General features: G+C 41.0%; 1 protein-coding gene and 1 pseudogene across 6 annotated transcripts in view; both read right to left on the bottom strand.

Moving 5' to 3' along the window:
* GRIA1 (glutamate ionotropic receptor AMPA type subunit 1) overlaps window positions 1-17,487 on the bottom strand; it is a 279,509-nt gene that overhangs the window by 150,742 nt on the left and 111,280 nt on the right. The gene's annotated exons all lie outside the window — the stretch shown is intronic.
* On the bottom strand, window positions 10,335-11,248 carry LOC120581174 (adenosine deaminase-like protein; annotated as a pseudogene).

The following is a 17,487-nucleotide window of genomic DNA, read 5'->3' as shown; positions in this document are numbered from 1 at the left end:
CCACCCAATGGGGCTGCTCTGAGAATTAAATGTATTTAAAATGTGTAGTTAGCATAGTTCTTGGCTACTATTGTGTCTGTTGCTGTGGTTGCTGTTGTGTTTTGTAAACACGTTACCTGGCTACTACTAAGATAAGAGCCGCAATGCTGCTGAAAATTTTACCTCTGCAGTTAATAGGAGATAGAAAATCATATATAGCTTCTAGTTGGGAGCCTAAGAATAGCTATAGTTAAATTTCTGCTTAAAAATAACTTGCATGTTTTTAGGCTTTCAGAATCAAAGGTGCTTTAGAGAGCATTTTTATCATTTGTGCCATTATACAGAAAACTGAAGCTCAAGGGTGAAATGACATTTCCATGGTCCTGCAGCCAAAAATCTGCCACGCTGGGGCTCAAACTCAGGTTTGAGCCCAGTCCAGTGTAGCTCCTACTGAGTGTCCCTTGAGCTACTGCTCTTCTCTTGGCTTTAACCACCGTGTACCCCTTCAGCTTTCCTCCAGTCTCTATGGTAACCTGGGCATCATCTGAAGATGCTGCTTTGCCCAACATTGAGAAGACAACTGTAACACATATTTCCACACACACAGAGTTGAGACGAGTCTTCTACTCCACTCTGACTATCCCTTATCATCACTCCTACATGAACTCGTTCTGCTGAAACTAATGTACCAATGTCTATATTAGTACTGAGGGTTAAGGGTCTACTTCTTTCCTTCAAATGCTGCCATCGAACTCAAATGCTAGTGAGACTGGCACTAGCATTCTGGGGGCGAGTGTCAACAGTACAGAAAATGAGTAAAGTAGGGTAGCTTTATTATTCTCCCCACTGAGGGAGCAGAGTCAAGGCCTAGCATATCTGGCAGAGCTGAGATGAAGCGAGACCTTGGGTGGAGCACCTGAGGTGCAGTTGTTGGAAGAAGACCCTAGCTCAGCCCAGCAGGCAGCGCTCACTCACAGAGCACGCTGGACAATCACTCTGGCCTAAACATGTGCCTAAACAAGTGCTTTGCACTTTACCAGCTCCCAACTTTTATTCTTGCTGCTCCTTCTTTTCTCCTCTGTTATTAAAAATTATATAGGACTTCATATCATTTAAAATATTTTTATACCTGCCATTTTGCTGAATCATCATAAAAACCCAATGAGGCAAGTACTTATCATGCCTATTTTGCAGATAGGAAATTGGAAGGTCATGGACACCAAAGGACTTGCCCGGGGCCACAAAACTCATCTGAGCAGTTAGGTCTTCTCCATTCTCCACTCTCTGGGTTCAGTGGCTTTTCATACGTGAGAGTCAGTAGAATCCCTAGACGGGGCACCAGATTGCCTCAGTTTGAATCCTGGCACTTACCGCTTATGCTATGAGCTAAAGCCTGTCACTTGGACAGTCTATGCCTCAGTTTCTTCATATACGGAATGGGAATAATCGTAGTCTCAATCTCAAAAGACTGAGAGGAATAAATGAGCTATTATGTGTAAAGTGCTCAGAACAATGGCTGGCACAAAATATGTGCTCAGCAAATGTTGCTATAGAAACTTCTCTGCATCCTGTTTGAATTCTCTCTCTGCCAAGGCTCGTCTAAAATGCCATGAAGTGTTATTCTGACTTTTCATAAATAGATGCAATTTCTACCTCTTTTAGACCCTGTAATCATTTGTACTTTGCCCGCAGCACACAGTATGTTCTGCTGTGCACTGAGATATCTGTAAGCTTGTTTTTCTCGTCCTACTCTCCCCTTGTCTGTGAGTCCTATGGTATGAGAGAGAGAGAGAGAGAGAGAAGAGAGAGAGAGAGAGAAGATGCCAGTGAGAGCACTCTGATATAAGCACACCCCACTGCCCCACCCCCGCAGTGCCCTGTACAATGCTTGATGCCAAAGAGGAAGGCAGCTGGCAAATGCTGGTTACAGTGAACTCAAGTGACCCAGAATTCCAGTTCCCACTGAGTCCTAGAATGTTCAGTCTGGAAAGGCTCCTTTCCTGTATTGATGCTGGCTAACTTAGGCTGCCGAGAGAGGGGAAGATACTTGTCAAAAGTCGTACGACATGTTCGTATCAGAAGTAGGAGTAGAAACCAGATCTCTAATCTACCAGCAGCCGTGGGCTCCACCCAAAGCACTGGGTCCTGTCTCTTCCCATGGAATGAGGAGAAAATAGCCCAAGTACTTGAAGTAAAAAGAGAAGAATGGGACGAACGACAGCACACAGCTAAGCTTCAGCACCAATACTGCTCAAAGAATATATGTATTAGGAACATATATCCAGAAGCCTACCAGGGCTGAAGGACATGAATAAGTTGCACAGCCAATAGGCGTTTTTTTTTTTTTCCTGAACTGACTCGATATTTCTTTGCTGTTTGAATGGATCAGGAGCCCTGAAGAGAAGCTTCTGGGTCCTGAACGTGTTAAATGCAAACCTATAAATGGTTTTCTTCCTCTTTCCATTTAACATGTAATCTAAACTGGAGCCCTCAAACCTCGGGCCCCAGAACACTTTCCTCATGTTGATATTTGTACATAGGAGATACTGTGATACACAGGGTCCCTGGACAGAGGTGCCATTTCTTACAGTTCTCCGTGTGATTACCTAATCTGATGGGGATGAGAAAAGGTAAAGTCCTTGTCAGCCTCTGCCTCCAGAGGCTCCTTGCCACAGACTGCTGTCATGTTTTTTTCTCTTTGTTGAGGTTTCAGATAATGTGAAATTGTAAAATGAATCAAAGATAATTCTGTACTGGTCAGACCAGAGCAACGTTTTGATTTCTGGTCCTGTCAAATCTTGTCTTCTACAGTAAGATAGGTAAGGACGTCTCAAGGTGATAAGCTCCCCCATCATTGCTGATGTAAAGGCCTTGGAGGAGGAAGGCCAAGGGGAAGCTAGTTTCTTGTGGCTGTGGATGGGGCTTTAGAGGAGCCACATAAGCAGGCATAGCCCTAGAGTGGGGACTGCTGAGGCCCACATCCTCACATCCGGCTTATTCAGATGACAACACCCATGGCTGCCCTTGACCACAAAGGGAGCCTCTGAAAATGGGAGAACTTTGCTTGTTAAGGCCTGGTTAATGAGAGATGATCATTTATGAAACAGCCTTCCTGGGGAGAAACGCCCAGATGGCAAACTGCTCTGACCTTGAGATTCTGGGGGAAGGTCATTTCCTTCTCTTGATCTGTATATCCAGTACCTAAGGCATTTTTTAAAAAAAATTGTTCATGTCGAGGATAAAAAGTGCTTATAACAATTAATAGTGAAGGTGAGACAGGGAGAAGTTAAAAAGATGTTTTTCAAGGGAAATCCATTTGAGAGTCATTTCCAAGTACCGACTGACTTAATGGTGCTCATTTGCTTTGTTTTGATTATTTGCTTTGTTAATAACAGTTTGGTGGTGTAGGGAGGTGGTGGTTGTTATTATTTCAATCCATAAAATGGTTTAATATACTGTGGAAACAATATTTGATTAGCTTTCAAAGAGCTTACCCACTTAGTGACATTATAAACCATGTCTAAAGCAAATTTGGCAGTAACTTATTATCATCTTTGCCTTAAAGAGCCACCTTCTCACTCTCTTTGATTTCTATCAATTTCCAAACTACTCCACAGATGAGACATTAGGTATATTGAATACATACTTTCTTGGGTGGAATTTCTAAATGTAAGTCTCCCCTGGGCATGATGGAGCTGTCTTGATATACGGATCCCATTACTTGCAAACAGTGACATTTTCTATCATAGCAACACCTTCCATGTTGATGGAAGTAACAGAGGTAAAAATAAAAACTGAATTGGCCTATAAATTTTAAAGTTTTGGATTAATAAGATTGATTGCACTTTATTATTGTTTGATTTTCACCGTTACACTTAATCAATGTCTTCGCTTTTTAAAGAAAACATTAATCCCTTTCTCACTGAATGCCCATCAGCTCATAACATCCTGAGCTGTCACTTATGCCACCCGCTGATGCTGTTAAGCTGTAAATTCTTGGAAGTCAGAGACAATCTTAACATGAATAAGAAACAGCTCTGCAGGTCTCTCCCTCCTTGTGCTAAGTCCGGTAGGCAGCGCTCTGTAGTGCGGGGTCAGCAAATGCGTGACACATGTAATCTTCTCTCCTGCACCCAGGGCAGACATCACTAATTGATCATGGCATTCTTTCCAGGTGAGCCCAGTCAAGTCCTCAGAGTTCTCATCATCAGCATTCCCGTAAGCCACTACCAATTTACCAGAATCGACAGACTTGATAAAACCCATTTTCTGGCCTCATCTTCATGGTTAAAAGCAAGGGCTTTGGAATTGGACTGACCTGAATTCAAATCCTAACACTGCCGCTTACCTGATCCATGACCTGGAGAACCGTTGTCCAAGTGCCCTAAATCTGTTTTTCCCACTCTAAAATGACCAATCCTCTCATCCTTCAGAAGTCTAAATTTGGGCATTCCCTCCTCTGAGAAACCTCTGTTTACCTAAGACTGTAGGTGCTCTCCCTGTGCCTCTGTACACGTCCTGAACTTGCTCTTCATAGTCCTCACTGGAGCGGTAATTGGCTCACTTTATTTAATTTTCCTCCATTGGTGTGTGAGCTACTTGAGGGCAGTTATATTTTCGCAGTTATATTTTCGGAGCCCAGCAAAGGACTTGGTGAAGTAAATTGCTAAAAATATGTAGCACCATTAACACATAAAAATCTCTTAAAACAGTGTTAAGCATATGATAAATGCTCAATAAACATGAGTTATTTTCATATTTATTGTTATGTTTCATAATTTTGAGGCTCAGAGAAGAAAGCTTACTATGGAGCTAGCTTTTCCATATGTATGGTTTAATTTGGGATTGCTATTATTCTCTGGCTGCCAAGGATCCAAAGCTATCTGTACTTTCTGAATTTTGAGAGAGCTGCATTCCTTGAAACAGAGCCATATTCTTCTCATAAAACCTAACATGGGGCCATATATATAAGAGGCCTATGTAAGCATGTTTTGGGCCACACGTACCCTGTTTGCTAACACTGATGTCCACCAATCCAACCTCTACTGACACTAGTCTTACAGGGACCTATACGAGGTACCCTTCCAGGTTACTGGAGCCACACCATTCTGAGTACCCATGGCCAAAGTATTACCCCAGGAGGTCAGTCCTGGGAGACTCACTTATGGCAGTGGTTCTCGACTTGAGTATGCAATGTCCCAGAATTCCTTGGGACATTGTTGAATTCAGACTGCTGGGCCCACCCCAAGAATTTCTGATTCCGTGGGGGTGGGGCTTGAGAGTTTGTGTGTCTAACAGGTTTTCATGCTGCTGGTCCTGGACTATTCTTTGAGAACCATTGACTAATAGAATAAAGGAGACAAAAGAGGACCACTCTTGCCTAGGGAAGGAACCAGAGGTTCTATTTATTATCACCCAGGCTGGCGATGATCTTATCTGAATCCTGCAAGCTGTATGTGCAACTAATTCTCATTAAAGTCAAATAAACTTATATATAAGTATCAGTTACAGGACCTTGCTGAAGGATGAAAAAGTAAGGCTTCTAAATTTTGCTGGTGGAGCTTGCAATTTTCCCTCTTTCTCAGTTGACAACTAGTGAAGTGACTTGATACTTTAATATCTCACAGTTAATATCATACTTTAGCAGGATATTTTATGTTTTTTCCAGAGTGCTTTCATCTATATTATCACATTTGATTCTTATAATAACTGCTTTATGGAAGGCAGGCAGGAATTAGCATCTCTCTTTGAATGACAAGTTGGAGTAAACCAGGACCCTGAATCCCCGATTCATTGCCAGGTCTCTTTCTATGATGCCAATAGTCTCTTATGGAAGTGTCAGTTCTGCCTCTGAACTCCCTTCATGTACTAAACCTTAATTTATTTCAGATTGTTACAGATGCTTTGAGCTAGAAGACCTCATAAGGAAACCTATTATTCAGAAGTTTCTTAGGCATTTGGGGATGTAGAGTCCATCGAGAGATGTTTAAACATATAATACAGTTAACATAAGGTTTTGAGTTGTACATGGCCCTCTCAAAGTCCAGGGCCACCATGCTTCTGGACTGTGAAAGGCACCATTCCCAATGAATTAACCATGACCTTGTAAAGACCATCCACAAACCATGGAAGAAGAGCGGAGGCTATACACTCATAGTTGTTTGAGTGGTTTTTGTGATTTTTAACAGATGAGCAAACTGAGATTCAAGAACTTCAGTGATTTGTTTTAGGTACCACAGCTGAATAAGGGCAGAACAAGAGTTGGAGGTAGGACTTCACAAGGCAACATGGTATTGTGGAAGAGAATAGGCTTTGGAGTCAGGGAACATTTCGACCTCAGCTTATTCTACCTAGTGGCGGCAAGACCTTACGTCACCCCTCCAAGGTTCAATTTCCCCACTTTACAAATAGGAATCAGAAAATCAAAAAAATTTTAAAAACTATATTCTGGTAGGGTGCTTTTAGTCTAAGGATTAAATGAAAGAAAATATGTCAAGTGCTAACACAAATCGTGGCACCCAGTAAGCATGGATTACCTTGTCGTTGGGCTATTTTCTTGGGCTATTTCAAGTTGATGAGTAACAATTGAATAAATTTTCCTTTCTCTCAGGAGAGGTAGATAGTACATCAGGTTTATCAGAGGCCGTATACACGTGAGTCTTCTAGATTGTACAAATCTATAGATGATACCTTTACTTATGACTGTGCTCTGGTGAGCTGATGTTCTTGTAGTGCTTGTACCATTGTCCCATGTAGAATTTCAGGGACATTTGTTCCCTCTGTAAGTATGGGTGTAAAAATAGAAAAGAAAAAGTCTCACTAAAGGGAAAGAAAGTCCAGACCACAGTAATATCTAGTTCTCCCTACATCCTTCAGTGCTTATTTCAGCTTGCATAAGATTCCTTCCTCACTCTACAAAGAACTACATTACAATTCCTAATCTACAGAGAGTAATGATTTTTACTCTAAATTTTCATTCTGCATTTGCATCTAATTCACATTTAAAGTTAAGCAGAATTTATAGGTCACTCCATTGCATACATTTCATTGTGTATTAAATATTAAAAAACAGGATCTTTAGTTTATTATTGAACTCTAGAATGCCAGAAGTGGAAGGAGCCACAGAGGCTTTGTCTAACTCCCTTATATCACAGGCAAGAGGTGAATGCTCTGGGATGAGATGCTGTCCTTAAGGTCGAACAGAGAGGGTGTTAGCTGCAGAGCCTTTATCTGAACTTACATTTCCTGACTCCACATTTAGTGTTAGCATCACATTTTCCTGACTTGCCTCAGATTTTAAGAGGCCAGAAAGACTAAGCAGTTGTGGTAGCATTTTCCTGCTCTTAATTTGTTCCTACTCTCATTTTTTTTTCCTAAAAGAAATTTTGTGGACAGCGGGATTAAGATACATATTCCTTTCTCCATTTTAAATAAATGCCTGGTCTTGGTTCTGCCTATACCTGTGGTAAGGCTCTCATTGTGCTCACCCTCACCCATACCTTCTATATTATACGAGATGCACTCCATCTTTCTCCTCAGTACCAAGTAATCTGCCTCTGCCTAATTACTCTGCCTGTCTCTCAGCAGGCACAGCGCTCAGGTTCTTGAACTTCTTAAAGTTCCTTTAAGAGGAGGTCTTTCCTGCAGAGTCAATGCCCTAAACCAGCCATTTAAAAATGAGTAAGATCTCCAGACTCCTTGGCTCTACATACGTGACTGGCTTGGTGAAATAAAATAAGCAAAGCGTTCAAACGACTTCAATACAAGGTTGAGTTTTCAGGTTCTTGATATATCTCAGGGTTCATCTCTCAGTTTTGTCTAATGACCCATCCGTGCCATGGCCCCACCCCTGGGGAATCTTAGGAAAAGAATGCACTTTGAGTGGGACACTTTTTTCAGTAAATAAGTTAACAGTGAAGAGAAAACCATTTAAACCAAACTGCATTTCTGACCATAGTTTTATCAAGCTATTAAGACCTGCTCTTGGCCTAAGTGAGGTCACGGCTGTATGTTATCTGAGTCTGCATGGAGAGACAGCTGCGTGAACTTTATGAGGTCATTATTTTGAAAAGCCTCCATTATTAGCATTGTCAGGAAATGACATCATTGAGAAAGTAGTAAACACATGTCTCTTGTACATGGCTAAATAATTTTAAATATTTTGAAGAGGTCCTACACAGGCCCCTCCTTTTGTAAAAAGAGCTTAATATATACACCTTTACTCTGGCCTAATGTGGTGGTGTCGCAGATAGTAAATACTTTCAGAGCTATTTTATAAAGTATTTTATCCTTTTCTTTATTCTCTGTGATTTCCTGGAATGGAACCTGGTGCATAGTAGAAACATGTGACACCTGGTTGCTGACTGATAATCACGAGCATTGGTGTATATAATAACTTCTTTTAGGACTCTTGAGGTGGTAGGGTGTTTTATTTGCTTTTGTTTGTTTGTCTTCATCACCAGACAGCTTCATACTTGGTGAGTCTGCAGTCTCTACTGGACCCTGTCTCTTCGTCAGCTGTCATTCCTCCCTTCGTCAGCAGCCATTGCCCACTCCTCCAATCTAACTCACCTGCCGTTTTTACTGTCTGACATCTGCTGTTAACGAGTTCAGTGACCAAGTCTGTTAAATCACTCAACTCACATTTATACAGCTTTACAGACAACATACCTGCAGGATGCAAGTGTGATGTAATTCTTTCATCTGGCTTAGAAAAGTTTTATTCTGCATTTATGTATTTGAAGTTTTCTAAAAATTTAAGATTGTTTAAAGTCCAAAAGCTAGTTAAATGGATGTATATACGATAAAATGCAAACTACCCCCATGGGTTGTAATATTCTAAACTAGAAAGTTTAAACCCTGGATTCCATCTACCCAACTTTCTATCCTAGCAACACAGAGATTCTAGTCCATCTACTTCTACCCTTGCCAAAGTGACAAAATTAGGCCAAATTTCAAACCAAACAGGTCATCTCTGGGAAGAAAACCAATATATGAGAAGCCAAATAATTATGTTATTTCCCAGTCATTACTATATCTACCCCACACGTAAATCCAGGCTTTTTTGATAATAGGATGTGGGCATTCTAAGTTGAAGAAACAGTTTGAGGAAAATCGGAGAGGCCCAAAACAGTGTGCATGTGAGGTTTTTTTGTGTGGGGAGAAGGGCTTAGATGGGTCGTACAGGAGCACAGAGTGTATCGGAAGGACTTAAGGGGAAAAGATAGAAAGGAGGGTAAACTTAAATAATAGACATAAAAAGATGGATAAGCAATTATAATCAACCATGAAGGCCCTTTGTAGGTATGAGATGAAAGGAACGGCGTACCCTGAAGTATGCTTTATTTGGCTACTTCTGTGAGGTCTTATGGACTGAAAGTAGGTGGCGCAGTGAAGATCAAATCAAGGAAACCAAGTAAAGGATCATGTACACCGGCATACACACTTTCCCTAATCCCAGGCACAAGGACCAAATTCCATTTTTTCATGTTTCTACTCAGGCAACCTTAGGAAAAGACGAGATGGCTGGACACTGAGCCAAAACTGGTGTCATACTTCCCAATAAAAAAGGTAGCTAATGACACACCCCTCTTCCCCAGAAAGAATAAGAGTCAGCACCCCACAACCCCAGGAGACCAAATGGCTGATTTCGTCACTTCCTGAGGACGAAATGGCTGTCACTGTACAGAGCTTTGCCTGTATGTTTAGTGGAAAAGATACACACACATTGAACTCAGACACACACTGGAGTCTTCATTTTGATGTTTCACTTTTAAAGACACGAATGGAGCACAATTTCACCAACTCTCTAATTATTTGAGCATTCGATTCCTTTGCTCAGAGGAATCTCTCAGTACTAAATATCTACAGCCTTTCTTGTCAATGCCATGTATCACTTTTATACACAAGGGTAAGAATTTTTTTCATATTTCCGTGCTTTTACTCAGAAGTGTCCTTCTGCCTGAAATGCCTTACTCTCCTAACTTTCTCCAGTAATAATCCTAGAAGACAAGTAGTGTGAGCAGCAGCAGCAGAGAGGCCATCACAAACACTTGAGTCCTTATAAAGAATGAGCACTCTGCTGAGTTTCTAATGTATTACCTCATTTCGACTTCTCAACAATCCAATTTTTATCATCTCAAAGGTATGGGTGAGAAAGCTAAAGTTCAGAGAAAATAAATAACTTGCCTTTGTTCATAGTTGGTCCAAACATCCAGAGACAGGCATCTTAATAACCACATTAAACAAAAACAAAAACAAAAACAAAAAACCACATGGCCCCCAACCCAACATTTAAGATTTTTTAAAAATATTTATATTTTTAGCGTACTACTTTTCCACATATGATTTACAACCTAGAGACTGGGGAAAGAAGGGACAGAGAGTTGTCTGGAAGACATGAAGCTCTAAGGCTTTCCCAGTGGTATCTGGTATTTCTTCACCATGGCCGCCCTCGGAAGAGCTGAGAAGTGTTCCATGCCTGATTCTGTCCAGAAGCAGATCCAGGAGTCCTTGTCTGTCTTCCTTCCCTCCCTTCCTTCCTTCCTTCCCCTTCCTTCCTTTCCTTCCTTCCTTCCTTCCTTCCTTCCTTCCTTCTTCCTTCCTTCCTTCCTTCCTTCCCTTCTTTTCCTTCCTTCCTTTGATTTGGAATCTCTGAAAGATGCAATGTCAACTTCAGACCTGCATTTTGGCTTCTAAAAGAGGTTATTTTGCTTGTCCTGTAGTAGGGTCTCCACTGAGGTCAAGACCAAGAAGTATATCCTCAGAAGAAAGGAAGGACTCTTCACAAGTTTAACATTCTCCTTGGCAATGGAAAGGCCACCTCATCTGTCCATTGCTGTCAAACGCCTAACATTAGTGTCCAAGTTTTCTTGTTTGGACTGCTCTACATCCTGAAATACAAATTCTACATGTGTCCTCTTGGTCATTCTTGTAGCATTTTCCCTCCTGGGTGTGCTGCTTATTCAAGAGAAACTTGACCCTATCATCTACAAATTTTTTAATGACACTTTTGGTGACCATTAGAGTATCTTCAGGGCTAGCAGTAAGCTGATGAATTATTTGGAACACCTGGACGCATTCCTTTAAAGCTCTTTACTCTGTCAGTCAGTCATCCGATCATGGATTGTTAAGACTTGGCTTCTTGGCTATTAATTTTATGGTATTAGAACTATTCAATGGATCTATTCAAGTAGGCATGAAGTTTCACTTCATGAAATTCTGAGTAAAAGATTGCCTTCCTTGGCTGTCATTCTTCTGCCTCCATCATGATTTAATTGAATAAAAAGTTCTTTCTCCAAACACTTTTATTCTTGATATGAATACAGTATATTTTGGTCAGTAAGTCTTGTGATCTTGAACTTCCTTCAGATTGCTTTGCTTCCACACATTTTGATAAGATTATCTGTGTATGTATGTAGTGCTGGGCTCACCTTCACCACAGTGATGGACCATTATTGCAGGCCTGCAGAGCCCATGAGCTTTGGGCTGGGGCAGTACCGAGCTCCAGTGGCAGCAGCTCTGTGCAAGGGTGCCCTGGCCGCCTGTGGGAACGTTCATGATGCCTTTGCCACGTTGCTAGTTCTGGGACTGTGCGTGGTGTGCCATTCATCCACCATGGCTGCTGCATTTGTGCTCTGTGGCACTGTGTGTGCGTGGCCTCCACAGCTGCACTTTCCAGAAATCTTTTGCCCTGGAGCTTCAATTAATGCCCCCAAATGTATTCCTCCCTTTGAATTCTGCTGTATATTAGTTGGATTCATATAGTGGCAATTTCTATTTAAAATTCATTTATTCTATAAATATTTATTAATTGGCATACTATATGCCAGGAATTGTGCTAAGAAAAAATATCCTGGAGGAACTAGTGGGTGGGAAACACAAGTGATTAGAATGTGGGATAAGGAATATTATGATTAAGAGTCAGGAAGGGTTTCAAAGGGAGCATAAAGGACGGCATAACTAACTGGGTCACATAGGGTTTGAGAAGCCTTCTAGGAGGAAGTGTCATAGAATCTGAGACTTAAACAACAAATAAGATTGTAGCAGGCAAAGAATAGAAATATTTCAGACTCTGGAGAGGTTGAGTAGCTTTACTTGCATTGCTCCCTCTGTCCCTGCCCCTGCCCTCTAATACTGCAAACTCTTATGGTCCCATCATTTCCCTCACCCATAGATGGTGACCTTGAAATAATGGAATGAATATATTTGGCCTGGTTGGTTCCAGAGTCAAACAGACCTGAGTTCAAACTCCAGCTCTACCACTTCCTGGCTTTGTGACTTTGAAAAAGAAATTAGCATCTCTAAACCTTAGTTTCTACATTTTGAAATAGAGATTAGCAGTAGCGCCATCATTTTAAGGTTGTCGCAAGTACGAAAATGACCTGATAATATACAAAGGAACATAGCACAGCACTGAGACCAGACTGGTTCCCAATGACAGTGACTTTTAGTGATGGTGGTAGTTGTTACTAGGACCACCTAGATTCTGGCCTCTCCATGAAAAGGAATCTGACTCATTTTTCTTTGTGTTCTTCACTGTGCCTTGAACTATACAGACTTATTAATAGGCATTTAGTAAATACCTACCGATGGATTTGTTGATGTTTATTTTCCATTAATTAATTAAACAAATATTTATTGAGCACTTACCATGTGCTCGGCACTGTTCCACACGCTGTGAATGCAACAAAGAACAAGGCACACTCCTGGAGCTCTCATCCTAGAATTCTGTTTTATAAAATTGATGGCTACGTATACTTTAGAGTCAGGTTTGAAAAATATCATCCAAAACATGAGAATTACCTAAATTGTTAGCAATGATAACTATAAATCTACTTGATGTTTCTGGAGAAGCTGATTCCTTATCTTAAGAACTCTTTAAGGAATTCAGTGTTTCTCCACCTGCCACTGGGTCCTGCCTGAATCTAAAATGATTTCCATGTCGCTCCACAATCTACATCACAGAGTCCCTCCCATAGGTCTTATCAGCAACAGACCAATTTGTTAATCGCTTCTCTTTCTTTCTACTGCATTCTGCTGGCATCTGAGAAGCTGTCTGTTTAGGAAGAAAAGTGGATTATCGATCAAGCAATTTAGATTTAACCTCAGTTTTGCTGTTAATCAATTTGGATATATATTTTCATTTGTTCTTTCAATGACTATTAATGGAGTGCTTAATAGAGGCACAGCATGGCCTGGTTGAAGATTCAGGCTTTAGTATCAAAATGCCTGAGTTAGAAACTAGCTTTGCTACTTTCCAGCTCATATTCATGGATGACTGACTTGGCTACTCAGTTTCCCAACTTGCAAAATGGGCATAATAATCATGCCCACCTCATAAGTTAATTATAAGGATTAAATGAGTTAATACATGTGAAAATCTCTGAACAGTATGCCTTCGACTAGCACATTCTCAATAAACGTGAGCCACTATTACTTTATTGTTAATATTTGTTGTTAGCTATCAAACTCCAGGCACTGAAGAAATACTGGGGGGCGGGGTGCGGGGGAGGAGGGGAGAGTCGTGGTATTTGTCCTTAGAGAACTTGCCCTCTTATAGGCGAAGAGACATTAGGCAACTAACCATGCAAATAAATGCATCATTACAAGTCGTGATATGCCAGGCTCTGTGCTAGGAAAAAATATCCTGGAGGAACAAGGTAGGGTGGTGATCTGAGGAGTCCCAGTTGAGCTGAGACCTAAAGAATTAACATGTTGAGTGATGAAGAAGACCTGCGCACTTATGTGTGAAAAACTGTCCAGAAAGAGAGAAAAGCGTGTGTAAAGGCCCCGAGACAGGGACGGAAGGGTCTGTGTGGTTATAGTGTGGAGACTAAGAGGAGAGGCAGCTGACACAGTGGGCAGCGTTTGTGCCAGGCAGTGCTGGGCGGGGCATGTGGAGCGTGAAAGTTTTCCTAAGGGCAAAGTAAAGCTGTTGATGTTCCATGGTTTCCTTTCTGGCACACAGATTTCCCAAAAGTAAAAGAGAGGAGTATATAAAAAAATTCTCTCAAGCCCCTTTAACACCGAAGAATATGACATTCTATGATGGCTAAACAAAAAAAAAGTGGCTGTTTCTGAGAAAAGGAGGAAGAAAATAAAGAAATAGAGCGAGGGAGGGAAAGAGGGAGGTAAGAAAGAAGGAAAGAAGTGGCTGACTAAAACTTCAGTAGAGACGTAAAGTCTAGAAAGGAAATTTTGAATAGTCAACGCAGATAGACTTGGTACCTGCTACATCTGTGTGTGCGCAGATTTGACTTATGCATGTATTAGTACGTTCGCTGACTTGGCAGGATTCCAAACTGGGGGAGCCTTTCCAAGGAAGACAAATAAGACTAATGGGTTGGAAACGTTGGAAAGGGGGGAAAAACGATATGTCAATCACTTTGGTTAAATGCATGACTACTGGGTATGAAGCCGCATCAGGAACAGCTCCTGCCAGAAAGCTGGTGTTCAGGAACTGAAATGCTTGCCGAGGCACATGGTTGAGCAGCTCCTTTCAGGAGCTGCTTGATGGAAATCAAACGGAATTGCATTAGGAAAGGAGTGGCTGAGAAAGTACTCTCTGAAACAGAAATTTTTATTGGGAGAGGAAAAGAAAAAAGAGTGTAGTCCAAAAAGAAGCACTGACTCCAAGAATGCTAATTTGTCCCAGCCTTCAGGATCCCAGAGGAACCTGAACACTTCTTGCTGTGATATTCAGATGCAGAGGCATGCAAGACAGAGAAAATCAAAAATAAATAAGTGTTCTTTGGACTTAGATTTCTCCTTTCCAGCTGAGTAGAGCTGAAATTTAAGGATTTATGAAAGGAAACCGCACAGGGGTCCAACTCTGCAAACACTTTGTTATGCTAATACCGTCTCTAGCTCTCAAAACTTGCTGTTGATATGGGCTTGTATAGTTGGGCATCCTACGAATCTTGTAGCAAATGCTGGGCAAAGTACTGTCTGGAGTTACCTCAATGCAATGGGAAATAAAAAGAGCCACTTTTGCTTTATGAAAAGTTATTTTCTAGTAAGAAAATATCCATTAACAACATGTCTCATTCTCTTAACTACATCCTGGTTTGCTTGTGGTTCAATTAGCATATGCCTGATTTGAGTTAATAATTGCAACTGCCATTTAGTGAACATTTACAATATGTTTTAGGTACTTAAAACACATTATCTCATTGATTCTTCGTGATGCGTTACAGGATAGATTTTAACATTCCCATTTTACACAGGAAGAAACAGAGGCTCAGAGAAGTTAAGGAACAGGCAAGAAAGCACATGTTTCTGGGACCGATATGCAGATCTTATTGCTAAGCCCATGTTTCCTCTGGACCCATATTTTCTTCTCTACAAAATAGGGATGGTTAATAATAACGTCCTCAAATTCTCATGTTCCAAAAGCGCTCTCAGGAAGACTGCCGATTCAGCAAGTTCACTAGTATTTCTGTTTTGCGTGCTTTTCTCACCATGAGGCACTCTCTCCCCATCCATTCTCAGCATTTCAGTGCATTCGAAAATTTTCTCTTATAAGAACTTTTCTAGAATCTTCAGCCTCACATAGGTACAGATGAAAGATAACAGGAACCAAAATTGAGCATTTGTTCCTTACTTTTCTGCAGCTGGTAGTCAGAGGCTCACACTATCCCATTTTGAATCATCCCAATGTCAGTGAAAGGCGGACGAGGCCAGCATTCTCTCAGTTTGCAGATAAGAAACTAAGGCACAGATAGGGAGAGTGACTTGGCCAAGGTCACACAATGAGTTAAAAGCAGAGTCATGACTACAAGCTCACATTTCCTAAGTCCCAGTCTGGTCTGGTACCTTTTTCTGGAAAACCAGTTTCCCTGAGTTACGAGATCAGGGGCCCAGCAGGGGCCCAGCAGGAAGCAGAAATGAACAAATGGGGAGGTCAGAGAATACTTTCCTTTCTGCCCCTGTTCCCTCAGTTTTAGCCAGACTTTGTCAAGTGAAATACAGGCCCAGATATTTCCATTTTTTAAGAAGCTGAGAATCTGGATTTTCATATGCAAACTCAGGATTTTTAAAAGCTGCCTCAAACTTCTATTTTAAATCTCTGTGAGCTGGAATTCGCACTGGGCAACTGGTTTTCCACCTCTGCCTCATATTGAAGAAATGATAGTTTGATTATGGTTGCAGAGATAACGGAAGCCCTTTCGACCACAGCCCATTGCTTGGAAGATCCAAACCTCAATCAATCAAACCTCAGGGAACAGTGGAGATTCTGAGTCCTAAATAATCAGATTAGACAGAGATACTCCAAATGCTTAGGAGCTGAGAAGATTGTGCCTGTGATGGGATAGTAAACCAGTGCTCCAGGAAAAAAAAAAATAAAAAGTGGCGTTTGTCAGTTTCCATGGTGTAAATAGTCCCATCATAATCAATAGATACCAAGATATCAATGGCTTAACAACAAGTTTGCAAAATGCAGAATATTTAACAACTGGCTCCAGATATTTAACGATTTGTACACCACAGTTTAGTTATTTCAAATTGGTTGCATATCATAATCACCAGTACTGTTTTTAAAAATTTAGTTGCCCAGGCTCCACTCCAGATCTACTAAATGAGAATTTCTGTGGGTGGATCCTAGAAATCTGAGTTTTCAAAAACTTTCTGAAATGAGCAGCAAGATTTGGAAATCCATAATATAATTTCCACATCCAACTAAAAAAGAAATAGCCTGTTTAGAACTTTGAGTGTAGACCAGAGATAAGAAAACCAGGGCACTGAGAGATACAAGATAACCATGTTAAATATTATTAAATATTTATCCTAATAAAACAAATTTAATTATAAATGGCAGTTTTTATTTGAGTTCCTCTATGTGCCAGTCACTGTTCTAGGTATTTCACATGCACTGCTTTTTAAAATTCACACAACAACACTTTGAAGTGAATATCACTGTTATTCTCATTTTATAGATGGGGAAATTGCAACATAGAAAAATGAAATACTTGTCCAAGGTCACCATGTGAGTATATAGGAGAATCAGGATTAGAATCCAGGCAGCCTGGCTCTGCAGACTACACTGTCAACCACAATTAAGAAAAGTACCTTCTCCCTGGAGGCAGATATTATTTTGCATAGAGTAGCTGTACTCAGAAATTTTTCATTGAATTAGACTGAGCAAAGGACAGTTATAGATTTTTTTTTTAAAAAAAGACCACACACTTCTGTCTTCCGCAGGGAAACTGCAAGTCTTTGTAGGCTTTTCTTCCATTCCAGTGACCCTCTGACAAGGCCTATAGATTTCCTGATCAAGGACAGGGAGAGTCAAATTTTCTACCTCATTTTTTGTGGCTTTGTTTTCACCTTACTTGGCACCCTGGAGAGCACCAGCACTCTTTACACTGCAGCTGCTCTGGAACTACAGACCATGGGAGACACACACCACCTGTTTCTGAGTCATCCTGCTTTCAGTCTTCCATTTGACACTGTCCTGGTCTCACATCATGGCTGAGACTGGAAACAGCTCTTGGTGCAGATGTTCTG

The sequence above is a fragment of the Pteropus medius genome, unplaced genomic scaffold, assembly GCF_902729225.1.
Source record: "Pteropus medius unplaced genomic scaffold, Ma_sr-lr_union100, whole genome shotgun sequence".
Taxonomy (NCBI): Eukaryota; Metazoa; Chordata; class Mammalia; order Chiroptera; family Pteropodidae; genus Pteropus; species Pteropus medius.
Note: the sequence above shows the minus strand (reverse complement) of the source record. Positions and strands in the feature narration are given on the sequence as shown.